General features: G+C 38.2%; 1 long non-coding RNA gene and 1 pseudogene across 2 annotated transcripts in view; one reads left to right on the top strand and one right to left on the bottom strand.

Moving 5' to 3' along the window:
* The window catches only part of LOC309627486, a 564,569-nt gene that overhangs the window by 266,455 nt on the left and 278,796 nt on the right, over positions 1-19,318 (top strand). The window lies entirely within an intron of this gene.
* The window catches only part of LOC309627468 (peptidyl-prolyl cis-trans isomerase A pseudogene), a 34,615-nt pseudogene continuing 17,041 nt past the window's right edge, over positions 1,745-19,318 (bottom strand). The window contains exon 2 of the transcript XR_014249458.1: positions 1,745-19,318. This exon is cut by the window's right edge and continues 15,580 nt beyond it. The product of XR_014249458.1 is annotated as a peptidyl-prolyl cis-trans isomerase A pseudogene (transcript).

Raw genomic sequence — 19,318 nt, 5'->3', positions numbered from 1 at the left:
TAGTATTGCTTTTATATTTATACATATATCTTGTATGTATAAGTATCTTGCTCTTTGCCTTTGCCTTTAAAATATATTATGCTTTAGTTTTTAAAACTGTTCAAAAGCCAAGGGGTTATTCACTAAGTTCTCATGCATCACTAAATTCAAATTGAATTTATAAAATGATAGTGTCAGAGAGCGTATGATGTTGATTTTTATAAGTTTGATATACACTAAACAAAGGAAGCAAGACAAAATGCTATTTCCTATGCTAACAATGCCAGGATCCTTTATCATACTAAATACTAAAATTATCCCTAATGTTAGGAGTTAGATTAGAGTAAAAACCAACAATAGGAAAGGTTTTCAAAAGATTCTTTTGAGTAGAGGGCCTTTTTTGTATTGAGTCAACAATTTTACATTAAAAAGTTCAGTAAAAAACCAAAAACCAAAAACAAACAAAAAATTAAGTGAAGTGTGCTGTAATCAGTACATATCCCCAGCTTCCACAGCAGGTTGAGGGGGTAACCGAAGGGGTAAGTGTCATGACAACACTGCTGGCTCTGAGCTCCCCCTGTGTAATTGCAGGCACTCCAATTCTCCCAGCACTCCAAGTTCTTCTTTTCCCTTGGCAGGTCCTGGAAGAGTTAACTTGATCTCTTTGCCAGTCTTTAAAAGAATCCCATCTTTTTGTCTCTGCCTGGTTGCTTTGGCACAGCTGCCCTGCTGGCTCTTCAGGTGTCTACTGACTTCGACATGACACATGGGGGTCACTGCCTCACAGTTTGTACTTAAAATCATCCTTTCCCAGTGGCTGATTGATGTTGGATTAGGTCCTTTGCGGTCAACATCTATGTTGTTATAGGTAAAGGGGGAGTGAAGTGAAGAAGGGGCCCTCTCTCTGCTGGTGCTACAGTCCTTTCAGTGAATTTGTAAGTAGGGTGGTCTCGCTTTCTATTTTTATAGAGCTCACAATGTTGCATTTTATGTTGACACATTTCCTTATGGCTCTTAGCTCTTAGGCTCTCGTTAACTTCTGTGGATACTGAATCCTGTAATATTAAATGTGACATTACTTCATCAACCCCTAAAGTGTCTTGACACTTTAACTTGTAGATATTCAGGTGAGTTCCCTACCCACTCTGGGTCACCCCAAAGAAATTAGAGGGCAGCCTCTGTCCCTCCTTTGCTCCCTTCCTGTGGAGACCACTCTTGAGTTCCAAAGTATTCTATCTGAAGGCCCGGTAGAGCCTCTGGTGGCCCTACTTTCTAATGTACGTAAGAAAAGACAGCCCCCATGTTAAATGTAACTTTTACTTTTTAAGAGAAAAATTCACTTTCTGTCGACAAAGAAGTAGAAACATAAAATTCTATTTACAATAAACATAATTATTCATTCATAGACTTATTAATATAAATAGTACTATGACTTTTCATTTAATATTATGGTTAGCTAAGACAGAGATGAAGAAAAAGCATTGTATCTGAAGATTACATTTTTTTTCACTTTCATAATTTTAATTGATTTTTTAATTTTAAGATTAAATTTGAAATCAGTCTTCATTATTCAATTTTCTAAGTTTTTCTTTTTCTTATCAGAAACATTTTTGTATATACATATATATGTATTTACATATATACATATTTACATATATACATATATACATATATTTACATATTTACATATATACATATATTTGTATGTATGTATATTTTGTATATACATATATTTGTATGTATTACAAAATATGTATATATTTTGTAAATACAACATTTTTGAATTTAGTTAGATGGAACAACTCAGTTCTTCAGAGTTAACTGGGTTCTTATAAACTGTTATTTACTATCATTCCATAGCTTCTTTTGTAAAGCCTCTTTTCTAAATAAGACCCTCAGAGAAGCTCCTGGGAAGAATTATTTTCTGGGATGAAGTATCTTGGCCAGAGCAACATCTTTCCAGGTTGTATTTGCTGGTAAGTCGATGAAATTATGTCTTTTCAGTAGAGTCTCTGTTTCTTCTTCCACGAGTAGGCATTTTAAAAAGTGAATTTTAAGTAACTTTCAAATTCTTTGAGACTCAGAGTGCAATCAATTCTCAAAGGCACATTTAAACACGACATGGTACATTGTATGGTACAGACCGATGCTGGCGTCAGTTGGTTTTGCCAGCCACGGTTACTAGTAAAAGCTGGAGTTATGTGAGACTCTATCTGACTCAATAAACAAAGAGCCAAATGTTTACTGAGCATCAGCTGTCTACAAGGCCTCGGACTGAATTGAAATAGCAAGCTGACCACAAAGCCAGGAGAAAATATTACAAAAATGAGTATGCCTTTTGGGAAATATGCAGTAATGGTAATTTTATGGGAAAATTGGGAACAACTATACAAATATTTTGTGCAATAAAATTAGAAATTTCTGTATACGTCTGGAACGAAATCATCCAGGAAGTCATAGAGCTCTTAATTTGGAGGGCATTTTTGATCTGATCCTACATTGGATTAGGCTTGTACTTACTATTCTTCAGGATTGGAGTAGACCAGATGAAAGGAAGCAAATGCCCCAAAACTCACAGGCTAGTCTACCATTTTCCAGTGGTCTGGTGTGAAATTTTTCTGACATAAGTAAAACAAATACTTCCTATTGCTTTTCTAATAACTAGAACCTTGGCCTTTAGGCTTTACTAGATTGCAGAGTTTTGGAGATTCCCAAATTATTTCTTCCCCTAAGGAAAAATCAAAACACTATCATCATCAGGAAACTCTGTCTCTTGTCAGCTATTTTGTGCTTTTATTCTCATTTCCTTATTCTCCTTATTTAGTCATATTGAACTTACAGTTGTATATCTCATCACACTTTTCATAAATATTCTCAGGAAATACTTAGAGTTCCCATTTTCCTAAGTATTCTTAAACATTCTTTTATTCTAAGATCCTGCTGAGAGCTTAGTGGATCTGTCTCACTGCCCAGACCTCTGTTTACTCCCCTTGTTTATTGCCCTGCACAGGTTCACTGTGCAGTGGGATGTCTATCACCTCTCTACAAATATGCTGTGCTCTTCTCCTAGATTTGTGTCAGGTTCCAATATATGTGGAGAGAATCACCTGAAAGGTCTGCATAATGATGGCCTTATTTAGGATACTGGCTAGGCTGTTGAAACAACAGACTCAAAAATACAGTCACCAAAGTGGTGGCCCTATAGTATAGAGCCTTGTCTATCTTGTTGCTTTCCCATCCTTAGGGAGTTGGCTTCATTTTTGTGTCTGAGAATAGCTAGCTCACCACCCCTCCTGATGCCAGCCCGTTTGGAGGGAAAGGAGGGAAGGAAGCACCTAACCCCGAAGTTGCATACAACACTTCTGCTTACATTCTATTTCCTATGCAGTCTTTAGCTATATCTGGATCCAGGTTAAAGTATTATTAGTAGTATGGGAGATAAAGGGTATTGAGAAGACAATTAGCAAACTCTGCCCCACACTAATATGCTCTAGATCTCTTAAAATATTGTTTTTAAAAAGCAATGGCTAGCATTTGGTGTTTTGGCTGATGCATAACTTCCATCTTAGTTCCCTTGATATTCTTACTAGTATTTGGAGCAGGGGAGGTGGGGCAGAGGTAGTAAGAAAAAAGTAAAGAAAAACTTTTTGATTTGATCTTAGTCCACTGTGCCATGGTCATACCTATGCTGACTTCCCTGCAAAAAGTGTAACCTCTGTACTGCCACAAAGAGCCAGATTATCACTCTTTAGTCACCATACTTTGAATGTACATTAACTCTATAACATATTAAAGATATAACCAATGCAAGTAAGACTACGAAGCTGAATGTGCCCCTTTGCTAATGTAGCTAAAATCTCCATACATTTGAATGCCCTTCACTTTCCTTTTTGTAGGTATAGAGTCTTCCTGTTCGGGGTCCTCATCATCCTCATAGCTGCATGCCCTGTTGACCCTCAACCTTCTGCTTCTTCGATGCCCACCAGGCTGAGCTTCAACACTCTATCTGCATCCCACAGGAAGCCTGAAGTCTTTAGCGCGTTCCACAGGATGTGTACTTCCTTCCTTAACTACTCTAAAAACTGCGGCTGATGAGTACACCATGTCTCCATTAGGGATCTCTGCTGAAGGGAACAGAAATTCCCTCAACTCAGCATTATGAGTATAGGTGGAAAGGATATTTATTGGGAAGTAGAAAGTCACCCAACGGCTACTCTTCCTGGGATCAGATGATCTCTCATCTCTGCTTCTCTGCGTGTGTCCACTTGCTCCTCCTCCTCTATCCCATTCATTTCTGATGTCTCCAAAGCTTTTTGAGGTTCACTTCCCCACAGTTCTCACCTGAGGCTTTGATTTGTCACAGCCTCATGTCTGCACTGTTGTTCCCACTGCTGAGAACTCCTCTGCACAATACGAACAGCTTCAATCTCTGTATTTTGGTTCAACTTCTGAAATGAGAACATCTAACTGACTCAGCCTGAATCAGGTGTTTACTCCTGCTTTCCTGGTTGTGGCTAAGAAAGTGGAGTCACCTGAAACAATCATGACCAAAGCAAAGAAGGCAGATTGTCTAAGAATGGATTGTGAGTGGAAAGATGACCAATATACCTAGAAAGACATAATCTTTTTTATATTTTTAACCCAAGTCCAAATTCGGGCCGAACAGAGTCAGTCCTGCGATGACGTGAGAGTTAAACATCTGGTTAGTTGTGAAATATCATCTGACCAAATACTGTACCACAACTGGTACCAGGGGGTGATCCCTCAAAGGGTACTATAGGTCAGCTGCTCCCCTGACCAGATAACTTGCTGCCTGTTGCCTTCATGCACTCATGTTCAAGAATTGGCAGCTGTAGACTCTTATAAATTGGTATCAACTTCTGGAAATGTGGAGCACTTAAATCCCTGGATTATTTCTTATTTTGGATATTGCTTCTTCATATCTCCTTTTGAAATCTTCCATGTTTTCCACCATGTTCCTTTAAATTATATATGGGTACCATTTAGAAACACAAAAGTATATATTACAGATTTATCTACAGCAGGAATAGATTGAGGTTTCTGTGGGGCTTGAAGTTTATACAGTTTTAGAGACTTTTTTTGAAGAAAAAATATAAAATTATCAAGGCAAAATTAAGTATGAAATTGATCCTCTATTTCAAATGACAAAAAAAAAAACCCACAACAGGTATCTTTAAAATAAATGGTTCTTAAATTTCATTGGGCATAAAATGTGGTAATTTTATTAAAATACAGATTTCTAGACAAAGATGCCCATTCTCACTATTTTTATTCAACATAGTACTGGAAATCCTAGACAGAGCAATTTGGTAAGCAAAAGAAATAAAAGGCATCCAAATCAGAAAGGAAGAAGTAAGATGGTCTCTGTTTGCAGATGACATAATATTACATATAGAAAACCCTAAAGACTCCACCAAAAAACCCTGTTGGAACTGATAAATAAATTCAGTAAAGTTACAAGATACAAAATCAATATACAAAAGTCAGTTGCATTTCTATATACTAAAAATGAACTCTTAGAAAGAGAAATTAACAATCCCATTTATGATAGCATCAAAAAGAACAAGATATTTAGGAATAAATTTAACCAAGGAGTGAAAGAGCTGTACACTGAAAACTGTAAAACATTGATGAAAGAAATTGAAGAAGACACAAAGAAATGGAAAGATATTTTGTGTTCATGGATCGAAATAATTAATATTGTTTAAATGTCCATACTACTCAAAGTGATCTACAAATTCAATGCAATCCCTATCGAAATTCCAGTGGCATTTTTCACAGAAATAGAATAAAGAGTACTAAAATTTGTATGGAACCACAAAAGACCCCAAATAGCCAAAGCAATTTTGAGAAAAAAGGACAAAGCTTGGAGGCCTCACCTGTTCTGATTTCAAACTACATTACAAAGCTATAGTAATTAAAACAGTATGGTATTGGCGTAAAGACAGACATGTAGATCAATGGAACAGAATGGAAAGCCCATAAATAAACCCATGCATATTTGGTTAATTAATTTTTTAAAAAATTTTATTTATTTTTGGCTGCATTGGGTTTTCATTGCTGGGTGTGGGCTTTCTCTAGTTGTGGCAAGCAGGGGCTGCTCTTCATTGTGGTGCATGGGCTTCTCATTGTGGTGGCTTCTCTTGTTGTGGAGCATGGGCCCTAGGCGCGTGGGCTTCAGTAGTTGTGGCGGGCAGGCTCAGTAGTTGTGGCTCACGGGCTTAGTTGCTCTGTGGCATGTGGGATCTTCCTGGACCAGGGCTCAAACCCGTGTCACCTGCACTGGCAGGTGGATTCCTAACCACTGCGCCAGCAAGGAAGTCCCTGGTTAATTAATTTTTGACAAAGGCACCAAGAATTTACAACGGGAAAAGAATATTTCTTTAATAAATGGTGTTGGGAAAACTGGATAGCCACATGCAAAAGAGTGAAACTGGACCCCTATCTTAAACCACACACAAAAACCAACTCAAGGGCTTCCCTGATGGTGCAGTGGTTGAGAATCTGCCTGCTAATTCAGGGGACGCGCGTTCGAGCCCTGGTCTGGGAGGATCCCACAGGCCGTGGAGCAACTGGGCCCGTGAGCCACAACTACTGAGCCTGCGTATCTGGAGCCTGTGCTCCGCAACAAGAGAGGCTGCGATAGTGAAGAGGGTCGTGCACCGCGACGAGGAGTGGCCCCCGCTCGCCGCAACTAGAGAAAGCCCTCGCACAGAAACGAAGACCCAACACAGCCAAAAATAAATATATAAATAAATAAAAGATTACTATTAAAAAAAAAAACAACAACTCAAAATGGATTAAAAACTTTAATGTAAGACCTGAAACTGTAAAACTTTTAGAAGAAAACATAGGGGGAAAACTCCTTGACATTGGTCTTGGCAATGATTTTTTGAATTTGACACCAAAAGCAAAAGCAAAAAAAGCAAAAATTAACAAGTGGGACTACATCAAACTAAAAAGTTTCTGCACAGCAAAAGAAACCACCAGCAAGATGAAAAGGCAACCTACAGAATGGAAGAAAATATTTGCAAAACACATATCCATAAGGGATTAATATCCAAAATATACAAAGAACTCAACTCAATGGCATAAAACCCCCAAATAGCCCAATTAAAAAAAGGGCAAAGGACCCAAATAGACATTTTTCCAAAGAAGAGCTACAAATGACCCACAGGTGCATGAAAAGATGTTCAGCATCACTGATCATCTGGGAAATGCAAATCAAAACCACAATGAGATATCACCTCACACCTGTTAGAATATCTATTATCAAAAAGACGAGATAACAAATGCTGGTGAGGATGTGGAGAAAAGGTAACACTTGTACACTGTTGGTGGGAATGTAGATTGGTACAGCCACTATAGAAAGCAAAAATGGAGGTTCCTCAAGAAATTAAAAATAGAACTTCCATATCCAGCAATCCTACTTCTGGGTATATATGCAAAGGAAATATAATCGTTATCCTGAAGAGATATGTGTACTCCCATGTTCATTACAGCAATATTCACAATAGCCAAGGTATGGAAACAACCTAAGTGTCCATCAAGAGATGGTGGATAAGGAAAATGTGACACACACACACACACACACACACACACATGCAATGGAATACTATTCAGCCTTTAAAAAAGAAGGAAATCCTGCCTTTTGTGACAACATGGATGAACCTGGAGGAAATTATGCTAAGTGGTATAAATCAGATAAAGACAAATACTGCATAGTATCACTTATTTGTGGAATCTAAAACAAAATTCGAACCCATAGAAACAGAGAGTAGAATGGTGGTCGCCAGGGGCTGCAGTATGGGGGAATTGGGGAGAGTTTGGTAAAAGGGTACAAACTTTCAGTTATAAGATGAATAAGGCTTGAGAATCTAATGTATAACATGGTCACTATGGTTGATAATACTGTATTGTGTAATTAAAATTTGCCGAGATAGTAGAACTTAAATGATTTCACCTCTCCTCTGCCCCCAGAAAAAAGGTAAATATGTGAGGTGATGGATGTGTTAATTAACTTGAGTGTAGGAATCTTTTCACAATGTACACATGTATCAAATCACGCTGTGCACTTTTAATATATTACAATTTTATTTGTCAGTTATACCTCAATTAAGCTAGAAAAAACCCCACACATGTTAAAAAAGATGGAGAGTGCGACTCACTTGCTACATTGAGAGACAAAAAACAGAAAACAGATTCCTGGGTCCACTCCTGACTTACTAAATCAGAATTTCTGAGGTGAGATCCTCAAAATTTCTGAGGTGAGGATGCATGTTAGCACCTGCATCCTCAGGTAGTCTGAAGACCATATTTTGAGATGAATGAAATGACTACGGTAGTGAATTAAATAAGATTTTAATGATATATTTTTGTGTGTGCGTTTACTAGGAATTTCAATTATTATTGCTGTATGAAAGAAAGAATACAAATTTTGTATACAAGGTTTAATGGGAATTCATCATAAGCTTATATTTTTATTTAGCTGTTTTATAACCAGAAAGAATAAGCCAGTGAAGAGGAGAATCAAAAGCTGAAAAAGATAATAATGAATATCATAATATTTCACAGGATATTTACATTATTTGGAGGAGAAAATGCCCCAAGGATGTCATTTTTCCATATCAAAATAAGAAGTAAACATATGAATACTAAATGTAACTTTTAAAAAATGAGACTAATTTTAAAAAATTACTCCAAGTATTACTATGATGATTGTATTTTATGAAATAAGTGTTTCACAAAGTGGTTATGTACCTGTATAATGCATACACACACACAGAGCAATTTACTAATAGTGTAAATAAACTTTGGTTAATCTCATGAGTTAAGAACACTTTTGTGAGTGAATTAATGGTCTTATCACATTAACTGATTTTTAATATGCATAGAGTTCAAAACATATATATCTGAAGAGATCACCTACATATTTATTATTATATTATAACTGATAGGAAAATAGCAGTTAACGGAGTTTACTGAATTAAATTGCAGAACTAATTTGACCGCCTAAACTGTAGTACTCAAGCACAATCTCTGTAGAATTCATATTTACAATTAAAACATTCTCGTGTTAAGGAAAAAAAAATAGCCTGACTTTATAGCTTCAGGGAGATACAATACTGTTAAGTAAATTTAGGGGACTTTCAGAGGTAGCAAAATGAGATGGGGAAAACTATAGAATTGTCACACTTTTCTGATAATTAGAGCTCAAACTCTTGGGACATAGCTGCATAATTTCTACCCCAAAGACTTGTTCCTTCCTGGCCCTCGAAAATAAAGGGCAGAGCTATCAGTTGGGAATCAGAAAACAGATTCTAAGAGGGTGGTGGGGCATAGGTCAGCCAAGGATACAGAGTTCTCTAGAACAGAGCTTTCTTATTTATTTTAGACAGAAAACTTTCTACCTCCAAATGGAAAAAAAGGAAAAAAATCATTCTTACTTTATAAAAAATGTTTCTCTCTGCCAGAACATTAGGAGACAACTGAGCCATCCAAGCCCTGAGGCTCTGTGGGTCATTTGCAAAGTTCACCTTCTTAATCTGCTCTCCGTGCCTCCCTGGCCCTGGGCCAGACCCAGCTTCTCAGTCCTGCCTTTGTGCTAAGGACAAAAGCGAGTTCGGAGCCTAGGCTGCTTTCTCCAGTGAAACTGTCTACCTACTCCAGGTAAGTCAGGGAGTCCCAGGAGAATCCTTGGAACACAAAAAGCGTATTGTGCCTGATGAATGCAGCCCTGTTGCAGGCCTGCTTCAGAACCTGTCATTAGACAATACCATAGCTCTCAGCTGCCTGGAAAGGTTCCTGCATGAGTTTTAAAGCTGTAACGTGATTTACAACCTTATTAATTTCAGTTGCAAACTTGAGCACATACAGAGTGCTCTATTTAAACCATGAATAAGCCTGCGCTACACTGAGTGGGGTTGTGTCCGTTTGCACAGTTGCACTTTGCCATAGCGTTGTCAAGTTCCACTCTAGGCTTTCAAACAAAAATTTCCAAAGGTGGTGCCTCTGCTTGCAGAGCCTATTTGGACAGTACCCATATATTTGCCACTGTCGCTTTTAAAATTGGTTTCCAATAGAGTTTGAGGCCCTGGATCTAGAGTAATCTGATTTGTCTTCTAAGACATAGAAACTGAAGCACGAGGCAGCCTTCATACAGAGAAGGGTTTCTCAGCTTCAGCACTATTGATGTTTTGGGCCGAGTAGTTCTTTGTGAAAGAGTTGTCTTGTGCATTGAAGGATGTTTAGCAGTCTCTGGTTTCCTCGAGGCCTCAAGCATGCTAAATGTAGCCCAGGCAAGCAGTCAACAATAGTTTTATTTCCACCTTCAAGCAGTAAGAGCTGACCTCTGGCCCCTTCCCTTCAATGGAGGACTTTGAGCCCATTTTCCCTTTAGGAGCTCTAACCAATCATTGCCAACTTCCATCCTGAGCTCTCAGCAGGCCAGGAACTTCAACTTGCTGCTTTACATTTCTGCCTTTTATTCCATTCTGTGAAGTACCCCATATCCTTCTAATGCATTCATTTTACACTATTGATTTTTTTCCCCAATTCAGTACATAGCAGCCCTATTCTTCCAGTTGCTCAGACCAGAAACTTTGGAGTCATCGTTGACTCTTTTTTTTTTTTTTTTTTTTCCACATCCTGTGTCACTCAGTGTCCCGGCAGGATACGGACAGCACACTAAAAGCGGTATCTGAGAAAAATTCAATGGATTATTTACAAATGTGCGGTCAGGTTAAGGGAAAGTAATAAGCAATGGTGACGCACCCAAGGGGGAGTCACAGTGGGAAGCCGTTACTGCCCAAGGCTGGAAGGAGGCAGAGGTGAGAAGGGTTTACCAGAACCGGCAAGAGCTGTGGTCATAGAAGATGGCTGCCAAACTGTAGCCTGGCAGGGCAGGCGCCAGGAGAGTAAATATTTCTGTCTTGTTCCCCTCCTGCCCTCCAATTTCCTTTCAGTTCATTTCACTGTCTGAACCCAACCAAAGGAGGACAGGAGATTCCAGATGTGTGGTCTGCGGAGGTCAGATTTCCAGTCCCCGGGAAGGAGTAGAGGGTGGATCTGAAGGGGCAATCAGAATCCCTGTGTGCCCTCATCAGCAAATCTGTCAGCTCTGCCTTGAAATACATCCAGAAGCCAACTCTCACTCTCTACTTCCCTTATTACCTTCCTAGTCCAAGCGGCTGTTTCTCACCGGGACAACTGTATTAGCTTCTATCCCTTTACCAGCTTAATTTTTTTACAGCATTTATGACCCCCTAAAATATTATGCATGGTTTGTTTATTTGCTTATAGTCTGTCTCTCTCCACTAGAGTGTAAATTCCATGAAATCACAAACTTAATCTGTTTTGTTAACTGCTATGAAATTCCTTATACATTGTAGGCGGTCAATAAATATTTAATTAATTAATTAATACTTAAGTTGATCTGATTTGGTTTCTGTTGCTTATTATTTCCAAAGAACTTTAGATGATTTCAGGGTGTACACCCCTGAACGTAATGTAAAAACAAAATGTAATCTCATTTTGTTTTAAAAAAATTTTTTTTGTGTGTGCATATAAAAAAGAATGGGAGTATCTTCAAAAATTTTAGAAGTGATTACCATTAGAGAGTAGGATTTGGGGTAGTTTTCATTTTCTTTTTTGATTTTAACACTTCTGAAATTTTCTACAATGACTACATATGATCCTTGTAATAAGATAAAAGTACCTTTATTTTATTTTAAAATTTAAAAAAATTATTTTTTTGAAGTATAGTTGATTTACAATGTTTTTTAAATTTCTTCTGTAAGTACCTTTTTTTTAAAGTACTGACTAGCATCAACCAGATCTTCTAGAGAAGCTTGGCAGTTCTTTTTCATCCCTTGGCTCCCTGTCCCTGTTCCGACAGTGGCACTGCCCAACCTTTCCCACTCTTTTTTTTTTTTTTTAACATCTTTATTGGAGTATAATTGCTTTACAATGGTGTGTTAGTTTCTGCTCTATAACAAAGTGAATCAGTTATACATATACATATGTTCCCATATCTCTTCCCTCTTGCATCTCCCTCCCTCCCACCCTCCCTATCCCACCCCTCTAGGTGGTCACAAAGCACAGAGCTGATCTCGCTGTGCTATGCGGTTGCTTCCCACTAGCTATCTATTTTACGTTTGGTAAGCAGTCATGCTGGATCCACTTCCCACGGTATCTATCCTGCTCTGTGCAGTAGGAAGCTGATCCATGAGATTGTAACAATCTGGCCCCCTGGCCCTCTAGCTTCCAGCTTGATTCAGCTAATGGCTTTACCTGAAATCTAGACGGCAAGAGGAGAGTGAGGTCAGGCCACCTATTCCCCCAGCTCCCCCCTTACCAGTTCCTGCAGGTTGGCTACGTCCCTTTACCTAAAGGCCACAGCTCCTGCCAAGTGGTCCCCGCCAAACAGCTTTCTCTGGGTCCCAGTAACTGCCCCCTCCTCTCTCTTCTCCAGGCCCAGGGATGGTAATAGTTTTCCCAACCACTAGCCCTGGAGTAATGCACCATCCCTTTTTCTTCCTAATCCTTGCTCACAACTCTATAATAAACTCTCCTCAAATTGCCCAATTCAAGAATTTCATATCTTTTCTTCCAAGGTCCCAACTAAGCACTCAACTCCATCTTCTTCCATCATTCTCAGCAAATGACCTTGCCTCATTCTTTATTTTTTGCTGAGAAGGTCTTCTTGTATTAGCTTTCTTTGCATTCCTCACATGGCCATTCATCATCACGTTACTAAAAGTCTATATAATGGCCTGCTCTCATGCCTAATTTTGCCTTTCAGAGTACATAGCATATCTTGCTCATAGCAGGGCTCTACCCTGTCTTCCTCTTGCCTCTGAGAACATTTTTCCTTCATTGGCTCTTCTACTTTCTTCCATAATTTAACTCTGGATGTTCCCAATGTGTCAAACCTTGGTTTTGCCCCATGACATAATTTTTTTAAAGAGGAAAGTTTATCTATTTTTACTATTTTAATTAGTTTTATTCGGATAATATTTTAAATGTATACTTGCTGTCTTAGTCATTTAACTAAACTCCAATCCTTTATCTCTTCAATCAGATTAGATATTTTCCATGGATTTCCAATTATCTCCTCCTCCTCAAATCCAGTATCATTTCATTCCCCTCAGTTAGATTTTCTCCCACTGTCTGTATTTTTTCCAATGGAATCTACATTTCTTGAGCTCAAGAGTTTAAAACACTGAAGTTATTTTTTAATGCCTCCATTTTCTGTGCCCCTCAACTGCAATTACTTTGTGAATTCTATAATTTTTTTCCTTAAACTCATTTCTCAGAGTTACTTGTTTCCATTCTCATTGTTGTAATCAAAAAATTTTTTTTAACTATAGGCCAAGATTATTTCAGTAGTCACCTAACTTGTCAAGTTCCAGGTTCCCCCATTCCTACAGAAGGATTAAGATTTCTAGAATATTGCTAATATCATGTGGTTCTAGAATGTGGCTCCCATTAATAATATTCAGTAATTACGACATTAACCACAAATATATACTGAGTATTTGCTCTGTGCTGACTGTTACACTAAGTTCTTTTTTACATGGATTAGTTATTTTAATCCTCAGAAGAGTCTTGTAAATATTCAATTGTACAATTCGAAGATTTTTTTTCCTACAAGTCAAATTTATTAGATTTGTCCACAGTCAGCAACGGTGATATTCTTGCTGGTCTTGCCATTCCTGGGCCGCAAGTACTCTATGACTCCCCAAATATTCATGTCCTCTCTCACCCTGCCAAAGACCACATGCTTGCCATCCAACTGCTCAGTCTTGGCAGTGCAGATGAAAACCTGGTAATCGTTTGTGTTGGATCCAGCACTTGCCATGGACAAGGTGCCAGGGCTGGTATGACTCAGGATGAAACTCTCATCAAATTTCTCCCCAGAGATGGACTTGCCACCAGTGTCATTATGGCGTGTGAAGTCATCACCCTGGCACATAAATCCCGGAATAATTCTGTGAAAACGGGAAGCTTTACAACCAAATCCTTTCTCCCCGGTGCTCAGAGCACAAAATTTTCTGCTGTCTTTGGAAATTTGTCTGCAAACAGCTCATAGGATATGTGGCCCGAGGGCCCACCATCCATGGCCATCAGCTCTGGGGTGGTGGTGTCTTCAAGGCCAGAAGAATTTTAGAACATTTAAGAAACTCTCAGATTACCCAGCTACTGGTGGTTCTGGAATGCAAACTCCACATGAAACCGGAAGTCACGCTCTTCGTCTTTTTTTCCATGCTATCCAAATCCCTCAACATGACTTCCAAAATGCTCTGCAAATTGCCCCCACCCTTCCAATCCAATATCAGCCTTTGATTCTCTCTACATTATACTGAGAGTGAGTTCACTAATGCACCATACACACACTATGTTCATTGCAGGTTTTTTTGCCTTGACTTTTGCACCTATATCTTTTTTCCTGTTGTCAGATCAAATTCTCTTTTTGAGTTAAGGTCTGGCTCCAGACCACAATGAAGTCTTCAAGAATGCTACAATACACATGGATCTTTCTTTTCTCAGAGCCTCTAAGACCACTTACTGTCTGTACCATTACTTTCATATTCAATCAGGAAGTACTTTGATTTATATTTTACTGCTATCTGTACAATTGCTATTTATTCACCCCAGAAAAAAAACACTGAGCCCTTATTATTTTCCAGGCACTGTGTAAATGCTGAGAATACAAAGGTGGGTAAGATTCAGTCTCTGAAAGAGTTTTATCCAGGGAGGCAACATGTATGCAAACTAAAATATTACAATACACTCTGTCTGATAAGTGATAATATTGGAAGGATATATTGCATAATGGTTTAGTACATGAGTTTTGGAATTGCCCAGGTCTGGGTACATTTTCCAGCTCTGCTCCTCAATAGCTAAATGAGAATTACACAACCTAAGCTTCTGTTTCCTCATTTGCAAAATGGAGATACTAATTGTAGTAGCCACTTATTAAGGTTTTTAAGAATTATGTAAAGAATTTTATAAAGTATATAAGGTATATAAAGTATAAAGCATATAAAGTATAAGGTAATTAGAACAGTGCTTGAAAGTTTATAACTATTTATCCCTATCCCCCTCCAAAAAGGAATTTGCATGTATTCTATACATTTTCTTCAGTGGGAATAGAGAAGATGGAGAGAATAACTGTGCCAGGGTTGTCAGGAAAAGCTTAGGAAAAAGGGTAGAATTTGAATAGGGTCTTGAAGGATGAGAAGGAATTTGCCAGGTTATTCTGATTTGGTTATACTGTAGGAAGAATGTAGAGAAAGTCTTGTGAAAGAAATCTGGGAAGATAACACAGGCAGATTGTAAAGGGCATTATGTCTATGCAAAGGTATTTGTACACCACCTTCTTGACTAGCAGTTCCCAAAGGCTTTGGTGTTGTGCCAGAGATTTCCAAAACCATAGGCTCACCAAATAATATCTGTCTATTAAAGAAGCATAGCGACTCAGACATGTCAACATATTTTAAGGTATTTCTGAAGTTATAGTGACTCTTTGGCACTTTATGCTCTATTAATTAGTGAATCCTAAAAGAATTACTATAGACCCTATGCTAGTTATTAATTTATTGTCTCTCAGCTCCAAATTCACCCTTCATAGCCTGCTCCATGAAAATGGATCTGAATCTCTTAAACATTTTCCCTTTGCCTCTGGCACAATGTTAAGCTTTGTAGAGAGCCCTAGAGAGACATTTCAGGAGAAAGGGGCATGAGTCACTCTGGCTATTCCATTGAGAATGAATTGTGGAGGAAGGACTGATTGTATTTGCAGAAGACCAGTTCATTTGTTTATTTATCCTTTGATTTAACAAAGATTTATGAGAATCTACTCACTGTCAGGCAATGAGGATTGTTGGATAAAGAAGACACAGTCCCTGTCTCAAGACGCTCGAAGGGGAAGAGAGTTGAGTACATTAATGACAATAAGGAGTGCGCTCTGTAAGAGCCAGAGAAGCTCCAGATGCTGCGAGAGCTGGAGGGACAGCTAATCACACTGAGAAGAGAGAACCATATTCTAGGGGAAACTTTTGAATCAAATCTTGAAGGAAAATAAAACATTCAGGTGCATAAAGGGACGAAATATGGTCTAGCTAAATTGAACTACACTGTGTAGGGTGTGAGAACATTGACAAAACAGTTGAGCATTGGGATGGGTGCCTGGTGGGTTGGTGACAGATGAAGTTAGAGAAGTTGGACCCAGATTATGGAAGGTCTACTAGGCTATTTGATATTTAGATTGTTTCTATATTTAAAAACTTTTTATTTGGCAACAATCTCAAGTTTAGAGAAAAGTTGAAAGAACAGAACAAATAACTTTTTTTTCCCGAATCATTTGAGAATAAGTTGCCAACATGATGCTTAATCCTCTTGTCTCCCTAAATGCCTTAGTGTGTGTTATCCACAAACAAGGACGTTTTCCATAATACAACCACCAAAATTAGGAAAGTAATGTTGATCCACTACTACCCTCTAATCCTCAGAACTTATTCATGTTTCAGTAGTTGTTCCAATAATTTTTTTTATAGTAAAAGATCTAGTCCAGAGTAAATCATTGTGCTTAGTTGTCATGTCTCTTTAGTTTCCTTCAATCTGGAACAGTTCCTCACCCTTCCCTTGATTTTCATTTCCTTGATCCTTTTGAAGATTACAAGTTAGTTATTCTGTAAAATGCTCCTCCATGTGGGTTTGTTAGATCTTTCCTCGTAATTGGATTCAAGTCATGTGTCTTTGGTATGTGTATTCCAGAAACAATGCTGTGTTCTTCTCATTGTATCCTATCAGATGACGCATGATTTCAATTTGTCCCATCAATGGTGATGTTAACTTAGATCACTTTATTAAGGTGGTGTCTGCCAGGCTTTTCCAGCGCATGGTTACATCTTTTCCCCCTTATAAATAGTAAATATTTTGTAGGGAGATACTTGAAGACTACTTAAATAGTCATTCCTTTTCAAGCAGTCAATTTATCCATTTGTTTATATCATTTGAATGAGTATGACTCATTCTATTTTAGTCAATGACTTATGTGTCCTTTAGAAATGTTCCCATTACTCTCTGAACCCACCCTTACTTTCTGGCTCAAGATGCTCCAGCTTTATTGTACATTCCCTGCCCCAGCACTGGAATCATCTATTTCTCTGAAGAGCCCTGGTTCCTTTTAGTGGAGAAGAATATTTAGAAACCAACATCTATGCACTAGTGGGCTCCTTGCTGTAGGGGTGACACTGCTCCCAAACCCTCATAACAGACATATGTACATATACATACACGTATTTATATCTGCGTTTATTTTTATTTTTTATATCTATTTTTTTATATTGAAAGCCATGAGTTTACACCAATATCCCCAATTCTAAGCCAATGTCTCACTCTTATTTTCTCCCTTTATATAATTGTAACTTGTTTCTGTAGAAGTGAGAAACCTGGCTCCCTTAGCCTCAATATATTTACTTACTTGACCAATCCCCTATATGTAACTGTTTCCCCTAATGGCCACCACACTCTCACCCCTGCAAATGCCCTCCTCACCTTGCTTGAGCTATGACACCCTGCTCTGGGCTACCCCGCTACCCTTCCACAGAGGCTCTCCTCTTACTGCTGGGGCTCCTGCATCCTGAGTTGAGTCAATCCCCTGCAGAGACACTTTTCTCCAGTGGTGCTCTGCCATCCCACACGGGCTACCATGGCTCTTCCCCCACTCACCTACGGGGACACCTACTTTGCAGAGCCCCAATCTAATGGGTTTGGGGTTGAATTGCTCAAGAAGTGAACAACTGAATGGAAGAGAGAAAGAAGGAAAGGGGAAAAGAAAGAGAAGAGCATTCCTATCTTTTAACAAATATATTATCAATAACATTCCCTTTTTGTACTTGAATCTCTATCATTAATTCAAACTATTTTCTGGGATAGATTCCCAGAAATGGAATTACTGGGTCAAGTGTTATAAAGGAAATAACTTGTCTTAATTTTTACTCCCACCAGCAGTACATGACAGTGTCTATTTTACCCTAGACAGCTTTGGGTATTAGATCTAGTTTTAAAAGAATTTTTTGTTAACTTTATATGAAAATAATGTATTGTTCTATTTTCTTTGCTAGTGAACATTTTTCCATTTGTTTATTTAGTCATTTTTAGCTTCTCTTTCATAAATTATCATTTTCATGACCATTTTAGAATTTTAGTATTTTTCTTAGGTCGGTATATTTATTAATGATATTAACGCTTAGTCATAGTCATTGCAAGAAAGATTAGTTTTTAAACCATAACTGGCTTCCTCTGGCCACCCTCTACATTTGTACTTATCTTTCTCTGCTGCCAACTAATTTCTTCTCAGGTAAATACAGACTAAGGGTTATATTACTCTAAGAGAACATAAAATTAGAAAAATAAACAGCCTGTCATAAAGCCATTCAAATGTATGGTGTACTTTTTGAAAACAAACTCTTATTTTTAGATCATTTTTATCTTTTTTACTCACTATTAGTTTGAAAGATTTATCTAATTCTCTCAGTGTTTTTCACTTCATGTAATCTGAGGCTACGTTAGTAACGCTAGATTACTGATGAAGTGAATTTTTCATCTTATATCTCTTTTATCTCTAATATTGCTTTTTAATCTTAAAGTATACTTTAACGTAGTGACACCAGCTTTTGGGGGGTTGGTATTTGCATGCTATAACATTTTCAACCTTTTATTTTCAATCTCTTAGTATCCTTATATTTTAGGTGTGTCTTCTGTTGTGAGTCAGGATCCTGGCAGGAAATAAAAAGGCAGCGCACTCAAAATGTTAACTGAAGAGAGTTTAATGAAGAAATTCTTTATAAAGGTGTGGGCAGCATTAAGGGAACCAATAAAAGATGGTGAAATACTCATGTACTAAAAACAGGGAAAAGCGTGTATACCCTAGCACTGAATGGTCAAAGAAAGGGAAGAGTGTTACTGGAACCCAATATAAACTGTTGCTGGGAGAGGGGGCACCTGCAGGACCAGTGGTCTTAAGTAGAGATAACACAATCACTGAAAAACTCAGGCCCAGCAGGGAGGGAAACTAGGGGAACTGATATCCCTATTTTCTCCTCCTGCTTTGTGATCTATTGCCCCTATCTGCTATTGGCCAAACCCAACCAGAAGTTAGAGAGCAAAAGATCTCAGGGGATGCAGGGCTTAGAGCTGGGCCCAGAGCCAGGCAGAGAAGAGTAGTGAAGAGCCAGCACACTTGTAAACAGCTCATAGCTGGATATTGTTGTTGTTATCCAGTCTGATAGGTTTTTTTTTTTTTTTAAAT

This window comes from Balaenoptera borealis, assembly GCF_965194805.1.
Source record: "Balaenoptera borealis genome assembly, chromosome: 4".
Classification (NCBI taxonomy): domain Eukaryota; kingdom Metazoa; phylum Chordata; class Mammalia; order Artiodactyla; family Balaenopteridae; genus Balaenoptera; species Balaenoptera borealis.
The sequence above is the reverse complement of the archived record's forward strand: the minus strand, read 5'-3'. Positions and strand labels throughout refer to the sequence as shown.